We start from the raw sequence: 14974 nt of genomic DNA, 5'->3' as shown, positions 1-14974 counted from the left end.
AAAGCTTCTTTGAATTCTGCAATCTGCCCTTCAGTTAGTTGGTCAGCCACGCTGCAAGCCTTACCAGTTTCCGAGACTCAACCACATAACCACCGGGCTCATTCGCTCCACTCAGATCCCATCCCATCACACTTTTAAAATGTCACATAGCATGAGTAGAATTTTAAACGTCTCGAGATATCAAACACGTTTACATTTATTTTGGTTTAATTATAAGTTGTATTTATTTTGTTTCCATTTTACTTTATTTTTAATCATATATAAAATTATATAAATTTTTTTTTTTTTCAATTGGCACATAGTAATTGTACAGACTCATGGGGCACAGTGTGGCGTCTTTTTTTGATTTAGTCTCCCACTTCCCCCCACCCACCCTGTCTTAAGATGAGGAAGGCTTGAATTTTAGGCATTTATCGAAAACCTGTGCATGCCATGTCAATGGATTAGACCCGTTAGCCGGCACACCAACTTCCCACACAAAGCCGTCCACTGAACCAAGAGGCCCAGCAGTCTCTTGGAGAAGCTGCAGCCTGACCCGTCTTCTCCACCATCGCCCAGGAAGGATGAGACTCACAAACCCATGCTTGGGCCGGTGCTTTCCTCTTCTTCATCTTTTATTCCCATGAGTCCCAGGCCAGAGAGAGATCCATGAGGGCTCGTGGTTCCTGGCAGGAGGATGACGCAAAGGGTGCCCGGGCTCAGGCTTCGGTAGAGCCTTCCAATCTTGCGGCTCCAACGCCAGGCTGCCCTCTTTGCGTTTTCCGCCTTCGAGTTCTGCAAGGTCTCCCGCTCCGAGGGAGGAGGTCTCGCTCTGAGACCTGCGGGCCTTCTTGATTCAGGTGGTGAGCCCCTAAGCCACGCGTGCAGGTGCCTGGGGGTTAGGGCCTGCCTGCCTTTCAGCTTCCAGTCCTTGCCTGTGAGGACATGGAGGGCCCTCTGGGCGTTGCCAGAAGTTTTGAACTTCAGGAAACAGTATTTTTCCTGTCTTCCGCTTTGAGCATCTGGAGGCACGATCACAGCTTCCAGGCCACCAAAGAGGTTCGGCAGTTCCTGAGTATGTCCTAAGAAATCTTTACTAACTCCGGACAGGTAAATAGTGGCTCGGTTCTCAGAATCTAGTTCCAGCTCCCTAACGAGTGTGTCGCAGTCGAGAGTGAGCTCTGTCACAGGTCTCTGTACCTTTATGTATACACCTTCCACCAGAACGCCATTCAAGCTCTCGATGGCCAGCTGGGCAGCTTCCAGGACTTCATACTCTACAGAGAGATGAGGCTGATGCGTTTCCAGGACAGCAGTCATTGCGCGAACTGGGCCGAAGCTCCTAAACAGCCTCTTCAGAGCACTCAGGTTGCAATCTTTGCTCAGTGGCCCAGCATAGATAGTTGACATCTCTGTCCACTTGATCCGCATCCTTTTGTCCACTTCCTCAGTGACGAGAGGTGAAAAAGGCTCCAAAGAGAACCGAATAATGCTGAAGGGGTACAGGCGCACTTGCCTTCTGGCCTGCTCAAAGACCTCTCTGTTGGAAAGGCACCTGACACTTTCACAATCTTCAGGGGAAGGGAGCTCAATATCATCTGTCTCTCGGGATACAAAAAGGAGCTTCTGATGCACCGAATCGAAACAACTTAAAGCACCTCTGTAGCTGTAACTTTGGAACTTTTCTCTGACATTTCTTGGGTCTTGGGCTCTCCACAGCGCCTCCAGATTGAGTTCTGCCGTCTTCTTTGGGCCATACTTGAGGAAGAATTGAGCCAATTCAAGGGTCGCGGTAGCGTCCTCTGTGGGATCGTGACCGTCCCTTTCCGAACGTTGAATGTCCTTTCCCAAAATAGCCTTGGCTAAGAACTTTAGCTTGAATCTTCTGCCCCGCTCCCTGGCATAAAGCAACGAGGTGTCGATAACATATGGGTGGATCATGTTCAGTGCTCGGAGATCCACGTCTAAGGAGTGCCCTACCAACACCGCATCAGGAGGAAGCAGTGCTTTTAACCGCCCCTGAACGTCTTTCAGTTTCGTCGTCACCGGCTTCAGCATCTCCTCCGTGATCCCTGAATAGCAGGTGGCGTAGTCTACAATCTCCTCATCCGGTTTCACCAACTCGTCCATAAGACACGAGCCTCCTTCGGCAACCAGTGAGATGCGTGTCAGTTCTCTCCCCTTGGACGTGATGCACATTTCTCCGTCCAGCCCAAAGAGAGGGCTGTTCTCTGTCACAGACGCGTTACATCTGGTAGTTACAAAGTTCTCACAGCCGGGAGAACCTGGCAACGGAAAGTCAAATGTTCTCATTTCCTCCTCTGTCAGAAGGCATCGCAGCAAGCCCACCTTCTGAGAGCCATACTTTCGAATGACCGGGTCATTCTGCAGGTCGACCTTGGGTTTCGTACTGGCAGACGGTAAAGATCCTCCCATGGTCTTAGGCAGATGTCCAGCCCTTTGATTTGGTAGCCCGACAACATCAGCGAGAAAAGCAGATGATGGAGGAGGCAAGCGGAACTTGTGTCTGAAGGCTTTCCGGAGAAATCCAAACTCCAAATAGAACCTGTAGAAGTGGAGTTGACTCATCCCTTGAAGGATGACCACCACTGTTCTGCTCAGTTGCTTTCCGTGCAGAAGCTGGCACCACCTGGGTCTCTCAATAACGGGTTCAGCCAGAACCGCGTACTTGAGCAACTCACATAGCTGTTCGTGGGTTATTTCACAGTTTTCAGCCATTACGATGCCACTCAACCGGGCTCTCTTGGGCTTGGGCTCGGGCTGCCTGTCCACAAGATCCGAACGGGGTATCCTTACCTCGGGCGTCCCCATCAGCCAGGCGGGGACCCGTCTCCTCTGGCTGTTCAGCCTCCCCGTCTTCTCCTTCTCTGGCTCCACGATCCTGTACGTGAGTCCTTGTTGTGGAACGCTGTCCTTGGAAAGTAGAAAGCTGTCCCTGCCTGGATGCCAATCCAGCAAGAGAAAACGTTCTTGAGAAGGAAAAAGGATGGTTTCTTGCTTGACCAGCAAGGGAGAAACAATGGTTCTCACATCAGCAGGAGGAGGGGGTTTTTATAGAGGTGATTCAGAGAAAGTGAGATTAGGGAGGAGAGATCAGGTAAGGAAAAGATTAGGGAAAAGGAGAGCCCAGAGGAGGAGATCAGGGAGGGGGAAAAGAACAGGGAGGAGAAGTTTAGGGAAAAGAAAATGAGAAGATCAGGGAGGAGAAGTGTAGGGGAAAGAAAATCAGGAGGAGAAGGTTAGGGCAAAGAAGATCAGGGAGGAGAAGGTTGGGGAAAAGAGAAACAGACATGTAAGTTTCAAAGCGACAAGGGATGTAGTCAAAGCATCCAGTGGACCCCTGTTGCAACTTCAGCCAAATCTTCCCTTTGTATTCCAGCGTATTGCCTTTGGGGGACCTTTACAGTGCATTACCTTCCAGTAGTTTCATGGTTTCTTTACCCAGATTCGTTAAGTTCCAGGGGACAGGACCGTGCCCTGGGTTTCATATTTTCTCAGAATTGTGCTGTATACGTAGCAAAGACTTGAAAAAGGAAAAGAAAAAAAGCGTAAAGACAAAAATAACTAAAGGTCTTCAGTGTTTCTGTACCCCTACAATCACGAGTTCCCCAACATTACTGTAAAACACAGGGAGCAGAAAACAAATTTGACCTAAGTTTGCTAATACGTGCTTGAGGCCTATGTAGGTAAAATGACTACTAAAATGAAAGAGAGGATGACAGCCCAGCGGCTCTGGAGGCTGAGACAGGAGGATCGTGAATTCAAAGCCTGCCTCAGCCACTTAGAGAGGCGCTAAGCAACCCTGTGAGACCCTGTTTCAAGATAAAATATATATATATAAAATACAAAATATGGCTGGGGATGTGACTTAGTGATTGAGTGCCCCTGTTTTCAATTCCCTGTACCAAAGGGGGGGAAAAAAAAAGGATTACCGTACAAGAACCCAGGTCTTTCCTCCTCCCAAAGTCCAGTTTAGTTTCTCTTTCATCAGAACACATTAAGGGGTACTTTGCCATTTGCCCCGTAGTGTGAATGGGTTCATTGAACTTATTGGGTTCTTTTCAGTGTGGCTTCTTAATACTTGTGTTCCAGGCGTAATGATCAGTTCAGGTTAATTGGCATATATGTCACTCACACCTGTATCACTCCTTTGTATTGGGAACGTTCCAAACCCTATCAGGTTTCCCCCTTCCGGTACTGAGGATTGCACCCAGGGCCTTGTACATACTCAGCAATTATTCTACCACTGAGATACACCCCCAATCAGCTGTTTTGAAATATTTAATATTGTTGTCAATCACAGCTATCCTACCATGCTGTGGAATACTAAAAGTCAGTCATTTCTCTTATCCAAGGGCATCCCCCATAACTATTAACCATCCTCTTGCCCTGTTCTCAGCCCTACGCCCTTTCCGCGCTCCGGTAACCACTATTTTCTCTATTCTATCCATTTTATTTTAGCTTAATTATTCAGTTTTTTTTTATATATATATATATGACAGCGGAATGCATTACGACTCGTATTATACGTATAGAGCACAATTATTCACATCTCTGGTTGTAGATAAAGTATATTCACACCAACTCATGTTTTCATACGTGTAGTTTGGATAATGATGTCCATCACATTCCACCACCATTTCTAACCCCCTGCCCCCTCCCTTCCCTTCCCACTCCTCTCCCCTATCTAGAGTTCATCTCTTCCTCCCATGCTCCCCAACCCAGACTCCTTATATCAGAGAAAACACTTGGCATTCGTTTGTTTGGTTTGGGATGACTTCACTTAGCATCATCTCCTCCATCTCCGTCCATTTACCTGCAAATGCCATGATGGTATTCTCTTTTATTGCTGAGTAACATTCCCTTGTGTATATCAACAGACTGGTAGACCAATGGTACAGAATAGAGGACACGGAGACTAACCCACTAAATTACAATTATCTTCTATCAGACAAAGGTGCCCAAAACGTACTTTGGAGAAAAGATAGCCTCTTCAACAAACGGTGCTGGGAAAACTGGAAATCCATAGGCAACAAAATGAAATTAAAACCCCAGTCTCTCACCATGCACAGAACTCAATCCAGAGTGGAACTAGGACCTAGGAATTAAACCAGAGACCTTGGGTCTAACAGAAGAAAAAGTAGGCCCTAATCTTCATCATGTGAGATTAGGCCCCAACTTCCTTAATAAGACTGCTATAGTGCAAGAAATAAAATCAAGAATCAACAAATCAGATGGATTCCAACTAAAAAGCTTCTTTGCAGCAAAAGAAACAATAAGTGAGGTGAACAGAGAGCCTACAGAATAGGAGGAAATTTTTACCACACACAAATCAGATAGAGCACTCATCTATATCTATCTATCTAACTATATATAAAAATCTCTATAAAGAACTCATAACTCTTAATAGCGAAAAAACAAATAAGCCAATGAATAAATGGGCCAAAGAACTGAACAGACATTTCTCAGAAAATGATATACAGTCAATCAACAAATTTATGAAAAAATGTTCAACATCTCTGGCAATTAGAGAAATGCAAATAAAAAATCACTCTAAGATTTCATCTCTCTCCAGTAAAAATGGCAGCTCTTAAGGATACAAACAACAATAAGTTTTCGCAGGGAAGTCGGGGGCAAAGGCACCTTCACACATTGCTGGTGGCACTGAAAATTGGTGTAGCCAATATGGAAAGCGGTAGGGAGATTCCTTGGAAGCCTCATAACGGAACCACCATTGGATCCAGGTATCCCGCTCCTCGGGTTATACCCAAAGGATTTAGAAGTAGCATACTACAACGACGCAGCCACATCAATGTTTACAGCAGCACAATTCACAATAGCTAAATTGTGGAACCAACCTGGGTATACCTTTCATTAGATGAATGGATGAAGAAAATGTGGCATATATACACAATGGAATATCACTCAGCATTAAAGGAGAAAAAAAAATCATGGCGTTTGCAAGTAAATGGATGAAGTTGGAGAATAAAATGCTGAGTGAAGTAGGCCGGCCCTAAAAATCCAAATGCTGAATGTATTGTCTGATACAAGGATGGTGATTTATAATGGGGACGGGTTGTGGGGAGCATGGGAAAAATAGATGAGCTTTAGATAGGGAAAAGGGGAGAGAGGAGGAGGGAGGTTTTAGGCTCGAATTCTGGACCCCCAAAATACCACCAGAGACCAGGATCGATGTAAGCAGCAAAGAGGTGTCTGTTGCGAGCTGGCTGGGTCCTCTGGGCGCACACAGCAACTGGTGACGCTGAGAGGCCCCGAGCCCAGGGTTTGCAGCAGTTTTATACATTCTTTGGAGAAGGCAGGGACCCCCCCACAAACATCATAGCATAGCATCTCTTGGCAAATCATCACACACTGCGGGAAAATCAAATAACAACTCTAAAACGTGATTAGCACATTCACCGACGGGAACAAGTTGGGTAGTGATGATTGGTTACTACGAGAGGGGGATTCGTTTGAACTGATTGGTTTACACCAAGAAGGGTGTTCTTGATGAACTACATGGTTTCCCAACACCATAAACTACTGGGAGGGTCATGTGGCATCCCAGGTATTTCCCTGTCTCATGCTGCTGATTGGTGGCTGCTAGCGGCTTGCTATGGGTCCCCACCTAGCCTGACTGAGTCAGGGACACCTGGTCCAGCAGATCTCTCCTGTTATTTGTAGACAAACCACTTAGCGGGGTGGGAATGTGCCCCAGGAGTGCTCTGTGGGTCTTTCCAAGGACAAAGGTCATGTCCCCTCCTTGGACAGGCTTTGCTCTGAGGTAGAAGCTGGTTTTTCAGAGGGGCACGGAGGTAGGAAAGATGGTGGAATGAGACAGACATCCTTACCCTAAGTACATGTATGAAAACACAAATGGTGCGACTCTACTTTGCATTCAACCAGAGACATGAAAAATTGTGCTCTATTTGTGTAATACGAAAAGAATTGCATTCTGCTGTCATATGTAACAAATCAGAATAAATAAAAATTTTAAAATGCATCCTAAAGTAAGCGAAATATAGAAAAAAATTATGATACATTTCATAACGGAATATAGTATGACTGCTAAGAAGAATGAGAAAAACTACATGTCCACTGAGGTAAGACAATCTCTAAGATATCAGGTGACGAGAACCAAGGGGAGAAGGGTGTACACAGCGCTATTTATTGAAAATGAGAGGATGTATGTATGCAGAGATGTACTTATGGATGCAGTGAACATTTCTGGAACTGGTACCATTATTGCTTCTGTGAAAGTGAGGAAGTGATGGAAGGAGACTTTTTTTTTTTTTTTTTTTGTTAACCTTATATACATCCTGTTTAAATATTTATCATCTACACTCATAACATTAAAACATAAGGATGAAAAGCAGTAAAACCAAAACAGAGAAGAGCATTTGAATCAGGCTTTACAAGAAAATAGCATAGATCTCTTTTTGGCTCATGCTTACAATACAGCTAGGTCCAGAGATGCAGGAAGCCCCTTGATGGAGTTAGCCACTGAGCAGATGACTCACCTGATTGTGGCTGTGTTTTGCAAATACTTATCTGCCAGCACTGCTTTATTGCAACGGAGTCCCGACCTTGGGCTGGTTCTGAGCCTCTAACTGGACCTTCAGGACAGACACAGGCAGGATCTGGGCAGTGTCATGTAAGCAAGGGGCATAGGAGGAGTCATGAATGTGGATACCGCCCAGAGCTAGGGACCTTGCTAGATATGGAGGCCAGCTAGGCAGAAAGCGGGTGGCAGGAAGTTCTGAAAAAATTAGTTGAGGTAGGCGCAGCGTTCTCAGTGATTTTTCCTCTGGTGTTTGGAGACATGTTAAAGTGCCTTAGCAAAGTCTACTCATTTGAAAGAGGACATCCTTGTTCCAGTTTTTAGAGGGAATGCTTTCAATTTTTCTCTGTTTAGGATGATGCTGTCCTTGGGTTTTGCATGGATAGCTTTTATGAGGTTGAGGTCTGTTCCTTCTATTCCTAGTTTTTCTAGTGTTTTGAACACGAAGGGTGCTGTATTTGTCAAATGCTTTATCTGCCTCTATTGAGATGATCATACTATTCTTGTTTTTAAGTATATTGATGTGATGAATTATGTTTATTGATTTCTGTATATGAACCCCACTTGATTGTGGCACACTATCTTTTTAATATGTTTCTATATGCTATTTGCCGGAATTGTACTGAGAATTTTTGTATCGATGTTCACCGTGGATATTGGTATGAAGTTTTCTTTCCTTGATGTGTGTTTGTATGGTTTTGGTATCAGAGTGATATCAGCTTCAGAGAATGAGATTGGAAGGGTTCTCTCCTTTTCATATTCCACGAAACGTTTTGAGCAGTACTGGTGTTAATTCTCCTTGGCAGGTCTTATAGAGCTCGGCTGAGAATCGATCTGGTCCTGGACTTTCCTTGATTGGTAGACCGTAGGTGTTCTCACCACAAAAATCGAACAAAGAAAAGAAAATTTTAACTATTCTGAAGTGATAGATATGTCAGATGATTTGAGCTATTATTTCACAGCATTTACGTATAGCAAAATATCATGTTATGCAACTTAAGCGTAACTGACCACATGTATTTTGTCAATAAATTTTGTCAAAAAAGAGGGCAGTGACTATGGATTTCTTTCTTGAATGAGTAGAATTTTCTTTTTTGAAAAAAAATCGTTAAAATCTGCTTTAATTAGTTATACATGACAGTAGAATGCAATTATGCATTTTGATATATCATAAATAAATAGGGTCTAATTTCTCATTTTTCTCCTTGTACACGTTGTCAGATCACATTGCTCATGCAGTCATATGTGTAAGTGAGGTAATAATGTCTGTTTCATTCTACTAACTTTCCTATCTCTATATCCTTCCCCTGCCTTCACTCTCTTCTACCTAATCTAAAGTAACTTTATTCTTCCCTAGCACCTTGGCCCTGACTGTGAATTAGCATCCACATATCAGAGAACGCATTCGGCCTTTGGTTTTATGGGCCTGGCTTATTTCGCTTAGCATGATATTCTCCAACTCCGTCCATTTACCCGGAAATACCATAATTCCCTTCTTCTTTAAAACTGAGTGATATTCCATCAAATATTATATACCACATTTTCTTTATCCAACCTAGGTTGGTTCCATAGTTTAGCTACTGTGAATTGAGCTTCTGTAAATAAATCTTGGGCCTCCCAGGAATACCATAAGGCCTGTCTATTGCCCCAGGGTTAGCATTTACCAAGAAATCTATACAAAATGGGGGTGAGTCATCTCATCGCTGGTCTTAACAAGACAGGGCCGTACACAATGGGGGTGAGTCATCACTGGTGTTGCAAGAAGGCAGCTTAACCAGCTTTTCCAGGTTTGCACAAGAGGGTGGAGAATTTCCTTGAAGGAGGGGTGACAACATAGGCATAGGCCGCTCCCCTTCCCGACTTGTCTACCGCATGTTCCAGGACCAGAGCACTTGGTGCGGGACCCAGAGGACCAGGCCAGGCACCAGAAGGGTCTAGGAGGCCATTGTCAGAGTGAGGTTTTAAGCCTTTCTCCTCCCGGGCAGTGAGAGGACTGACTCGCTGCGACCAAAGTCGATCCTCAACAAGGGTTTCCCAAAACTGGTCGCCGTACTTAGTGTGAGATTGCCCCATCTTTCCGGGGAGACCCCTACCTCAAAACTCTCTTGGCTTGGCTTGGGGATAGGAGTATCACTTTTGGTGAACCGACTTCTTAATGCCCCACGTTGGGCGCCAGATGTCGGGGGGTTTTAGCCCCACCCCACCCCACCCGCTTCCCTCCTGACCTGCATGGTCACAGAGCACGCCCTGACCATGAGGAACCAAGAAAGGAAGGGCCGACTGACCGCCGCGCCCCCCCTTCCCCAGCACCCAGCCCTTCCCCACGGGAGGACAATCAGACAAGCCAGGGAGACCAGTCAAAGCAGGATCTCAGTTTATTGAGAAAACACACACAGCTAATACAAGGCACAGGAGCCAATCAGGACAAAGGTCAGCAGGGTGGGGTGAGTTCACGTGTACACCCATCTCACTGGCCATAATGGGAGACCCGAGCTGTCCAGAGAGCTAAAGGGTTCTGAGCCTATCCTAGAGGTCGTCTGGTTTTTCCTCACAACCCAGGCAACGCCTTCTGGCTGATCCCCAGGCGCTTTCTTAGCCACAGGTGGCCCCAGGACCCACCCGGAAGAGGGCAGTAAGTTCGCTTTCCTCCTTTCCGATGCAACATGCCCCACATGTTACATCGTGCCCTACTTCTGTCTGTGTTTCCTTTTTCTTGCCATCATTGTCAGAAATTCAGGGAAGTCAATTTTGCCATTACCACCAGCAGCTACTCCCTTAATCGCGTCCTGAAACTCGACTTCTGTGGGATTCCACCCAAGAGACCGTCTCATTACACTTCCCAATTCCTTTGTTAGTCTAGTACAGTTCCATCCCCGTTCCTGTCAAGGAGTGGGAAAGCTTCTTTGAATTCTGCAATCTGCCCTTCAGTTAGCTGGTCAGCCACGCTGCAAGCCTTACCAGTTTCCGAGACTCAACCACATAACCACCGGGCTCATTCGCTCCACTCAGATCCCATCCCATCACACTTTTAAAATGTCACATAGCATGAGTAGAATTTTAAACGTCTCGAGATATCAAACACGTTTACATTTATTTTGGTTTAATTATAAGTTGTATTTATTTTGTTTCCATTTTACTTTATTTTTAATCATATATAAAATTATATAAATTTTTTTTTTTCAATTGGCACATAGTAATTGTACAGACTCATGGGGCACAGTGTGGCGTCTTTTTTTGATTTAGTCTCCCACTTCCCCCCACCCACCCTGTCTTAAGATGAGGAAGGCTTGAATTTTAGGCATTTATCGAAAACCTGTGCATGCCATGTCAATGGATTAGACCCGTTAGCCGGCACACCAACTTCCCACACAAAGCCGTCCACTGAACCAAGAGGCCCAGCAGTCTCTTGGAGAAGCTGCAGCCTGACCCGTCTTCTCCACCATCGCCCAGGAAGGATGAGACTCACAAACCCATGCTTGGGCAGGTGCTTTCCTCTTCTTCATCTTTTATTCCCATGAGTCCCAGGCCAGAGAGAGATCCATGAGGGCTCGTGGTTCCTGGCAGGAGGATGACGCAAAGGGTGCCCGGGCTCAGGCTTCGGTAGAGCCTTCCAATCTTGCGGCTCCAACGCCAGGCTGCCCTCTTTGCGTTTTCCGCCTTCGAGTTCTGCAAGGTCTCCCGCTCCGAGGGAGGAGGTCTCGCTCTGAGACCTGCGGGCCTTCTTGATTCAGGTGGTGAGCCCCTAAGCCACGCGTGCAGGTGCCTGGGGGTTAGGGCCTGCCTGCCTTTCAGCTTCCAGTCCTTGCCTGTGAGGACATGGAGGGCCCTCTGGGCGTTGCCAGAAGTTTTGAACTTCAGGAAACAGTATTTTTCCTGTCTTCCGCTTTGAGCATCTGGAGGCACGATCACAGCTTCCAGGCCACCAAAGAGGTTCGGCAGTTCCTGAGTATGTCCTAAGAAATCTTTACTAACTCCGGACAGGTAAATAGTGGCTCGGTTCTCAGAATCTAGTTCCAGCTCCCTAACGAGTGTGTCGCAGTCGAGAGTGAGCTCTGTCACAGGTCTCTGTACCTTTATGTATACACCTTCCACCAGAACGCCATTCAAGCTCTCGATGGCCAGCTGGGCAGCTTCCAGGACTTCATACTCTACAGAGAGATGAGGCTGATGCGTTTCCAGGACAGCAGTCATTGCGCGAACTGGGCCGAAGCTCCTAAACAGCCTCTTCAGAGCACTCAGGTTGCAATCTTTGCTCAGTGGCCCAGCATAGATAGTTGACATCTCTGTCCACTTGATCCGCATCCTTTTGTCCACTTCCTCAGTGACGAGAGGTGAAAAAGGCTCCAAAGAGAACCGAATAATGCTGAAGGGGTACAGGCGCACTTGCCTTCTGGCCTGCTCAAAGACCTCTCTGTTGGAAAGGCACCTGACACTTTCACAATCTTCAGGGGAAGGGAGCTCAATATCATCTGTCTCTCGGGATACAAAAAGGAGCTTCTGATGCACCGAATCGAAACAACTTAAAGCACCTCTGTAGCTGTAACTTTGGAACTTTTCTCTGACATTTCTTGGGTCTTGGGCTCTCCACAGCGCCTCCAGATTGAGTTCTGCCGTCTTCTTTGGGCCATACTTGAGGAAGAATTGAGCCAATTCAAGGGTCGCGGTAGCGTCCTCTGTGGGATCGTGACCGTCCCTTTCCGAACGTTGAATGTCCTTTCCCAAAATAGCCTTGGCTAAGAACTTTAGCTTGAATCTTCTGCCCCGCTCCCTGGCATAAAGCAACGAGGTGTCGATAACATATGGGTGGATCATGTTCAGTGCTCGGAGATCCACGTCTAAGGAGTGCCCTACCAACACCGCATCAGGAGGAAGCAGTGCTTTTAACCGCCCCTGAACGTCTTTCAGTTTCGTCGTCACCGGCTTCAGCATCTCCTCCGTGATCCCTGAATAGCAGGTGGCGTAGTCTACAATCTCCTCATCCGGCTTCACCAACTCGTCCATAAGACACGAGCCTCCTTCGGCAACCAGTGAGATGCGTGTCAGTTCTCTCCCCTTGGACGTGATGCACATTTCTCCGTCCAGCCCAAAGAGAGGGCTGTTCTCTGTCACAGACGCGTTACATCTGGTAGTTACAAAGTTCTCACAGCCGGGAGAACCTGGCAACGGAAAGTCAAATGTTCTCATTTCCTCCTCTGTCAGAAGGCATCGCAGCAAGCCCACCTTCTGAGAGCCATACTTTCGAATGACCGGGTCATTCTGCAGGTCGACCTTGGGTTTCGTACTGGCAGACGGTAAAGATCCTCCCATGGTCTTAGGCAGATGTCCAGCCCTTTGATTTGGTAGCCCGACAACATCAGCGAGAAAAGCAGATGATGGAGGAGGCAAGCGGAACTTGTGTCTGAAGGCTTTCCGGAGAAATCCAAACTCCAAATAGAACCTGTAGAAGTGGAGTTGACTCATCCCTTGAAGGATGACCACCACTGTTCTGCTCAGTTGCTTTCCGTGCAGAAGCTGGCACCACCTGGGTCTCTCAATAACGGGTTCAGCCAGAACCGCGTACTTGAGCAACTCACATAGCTGTTCGTGGGTTATTTCACAGTTTTCAGCCATTACGATGCCACTCAACCGGGCTCTCTTGGGCTTGGGCTCGGGCTGCCTGTCCACAAGATCCGAACGGGGTATCCTTACCTCGGGCGTCCCCATCAGCCAGGCGGGGACCCGTCTCCTCTGGCTGTTCAGCCTCCCCGTCTTCTCCTTCTCTGGCTCCACGATCCTGTACGTGAGTCCTTGTTGTGGAACGCTGTCCTTGGAAAGTAGAAAGCTGTCCCTGCCTGGATGCCAATCCAGCAAGAGAAAACGTTCTTGAGAAGGAAAAAGGATGGTTTCTTGCTTGACCAGCAAGGGAGAAACAATGGTTCTCACATCAGCAGGAGGAGGGGGTTTTTATAGAGGTGATTCAGAGAAAGTGAGATTAGGGAGGAGAGATCAGGTAAGGAAAAGATTAGGGAAAAGGAGAGCCCAGAGGAGGAGATCAGGGAGGGGGAAAAGAACAGGGAGGAGAAGTTTAGGGAAAAGAAAATGAGAAGATCAGGGAGGAGAAGTGTAGGGGAAAGAAAATCAGGAGGAGAAGGTTAGGGCAAAGAAGATCAGGGAGGAGAAGGTTGGGGAAAAGAGAAACAGACATGTAAGTTTCAAAGCGACAAGGGATGTAGTCAAAGCATCCAGTGGACCCCTGTTGCAACTTCAGCCAAATCTTCCCTTTGTATTCCAGCGTATTGCCTTTGGGGGACCTTTACAGTGCATTACCTTCCAGTAGTTTCATGGTTTCTTTACCCAGATTCGTTAAGTTCCAGGGGACAGGACCGTGCCCTGGGTTTCATATTTTCTCAGAATTGTGCTGTATACGTAGCAAAGACTTGAAAAAGGAAAAGAAAAAAAGCGTAAAGACAAAAATAACTAAAGGTCTTCAGTGTTTCTGTACCCCTACAATCACGAGTTCCCCAACATTACTGTAAAACACAGGGAGCAGAAAACAAATTTGACCTAAGTTTGCTAATACGTGCTTGAGGCCTATGTAGGTAAAATGACTACTAAAATGAAAGAGAGGATGACAGCCCAGCGGCTCTGGAGGCTGAGACAGGAGGATCGTGAATTCAAAGCCTGCCTCAGCCACTTAGAGAGGCGCTAAGCAACCCTGTGAGACCCTGTTTCAAGATAAAATATATATATATAAAATACAAAATATGGCTGGGGATGTGACTTAGTGATTGAGTGCCCCTGTTTTCAATTCCCTGTACCAAAGGGGGGGAAAAAAAAAGGATTACCGTACAAGAACCCAGGTCTTTCCTCCTCCCAAAGTCCAGTTTAGTTTCTCTTTCATCAGAACACATTAAGGGGTACTTTGCCATTTGCCCCGTAGTGTGAATGGGTTCATTGAACTTATTGGGTTCTTTTCAGTGTGGCTTCTTAATACTTGTGTTCCAGGCGTAATGATCAGTTCAGGTTAATTGGCATATATGTCACTCACACCTGTATCACTCCTTTGTATTGGGAACGTTCCAAACCCTATCAGGTTTCCCCCTTCCGGTACTGAGGATTGCACCCAGGGCCTTGTACATACTCAGCAATTATTCTACCACTGAGATACACCCCCAATCAGCTGTTTTGAAATATTTAATATTGTTGTCAATCACAGCTATCCTACCATGCTGTGGAATACTAAAAGTCAGTCATTTCTCTTATCCAAGGGCATCCCCCATAACTATTAACCATCCTCTTGCCCTGTTCTCAGCCCTACGCCCTTTCCGCGCTCCGGTAACCACTATTTTCTCTATTCTATCCATTTTATTTTAGCTTAATTATTCAGTTTTTTTTATATATATATATATATATGACAGCGGAATGCATTACGAC

At 46.2% G+C, this 14974-nt stretch overlaps 2 pseudogenes; both read right to left on the bottom strand.

Moving 5' to 3' along the window:
• Positions 1–570: 570 nt before the first annotated feature.
• LOC143381570 (RNA exonuclease 5 pseudogene) lies at positions 571–3430 on the bottom strand (annotated as a pseudogene).
• A 7593-nt stretch (positions 3431–11023) lies between these two features.
• Positions 11024–13883, bottom strand: LOC143381569 (RNA exonuclease 5 pseudogene; annotated as a pseudogene).
• Positions 13884–14974: the final 1091 nt, after the last annotated feature.

Source organism: Callospermophilus lateralis, chromosome 15, assembly GCF_048772815.1.
Source record: "Callospermophilus lateralis isolate mCalLat2 chromosome 15, mCalLat2.hap1, whole genome shotgun sequence".
Lineage (NCBI taxonomy): Eukaryota > Metazoa > Chordata > Mammalia > Rodentia > Sciuridae > Callospermophilus > Callospermophilus lateralis.
The sequence above is the reverse complement of the archived record's forward strand: the minus strand, read 5'-3'. Positions and strand labels throughout refer to the sequence as shown.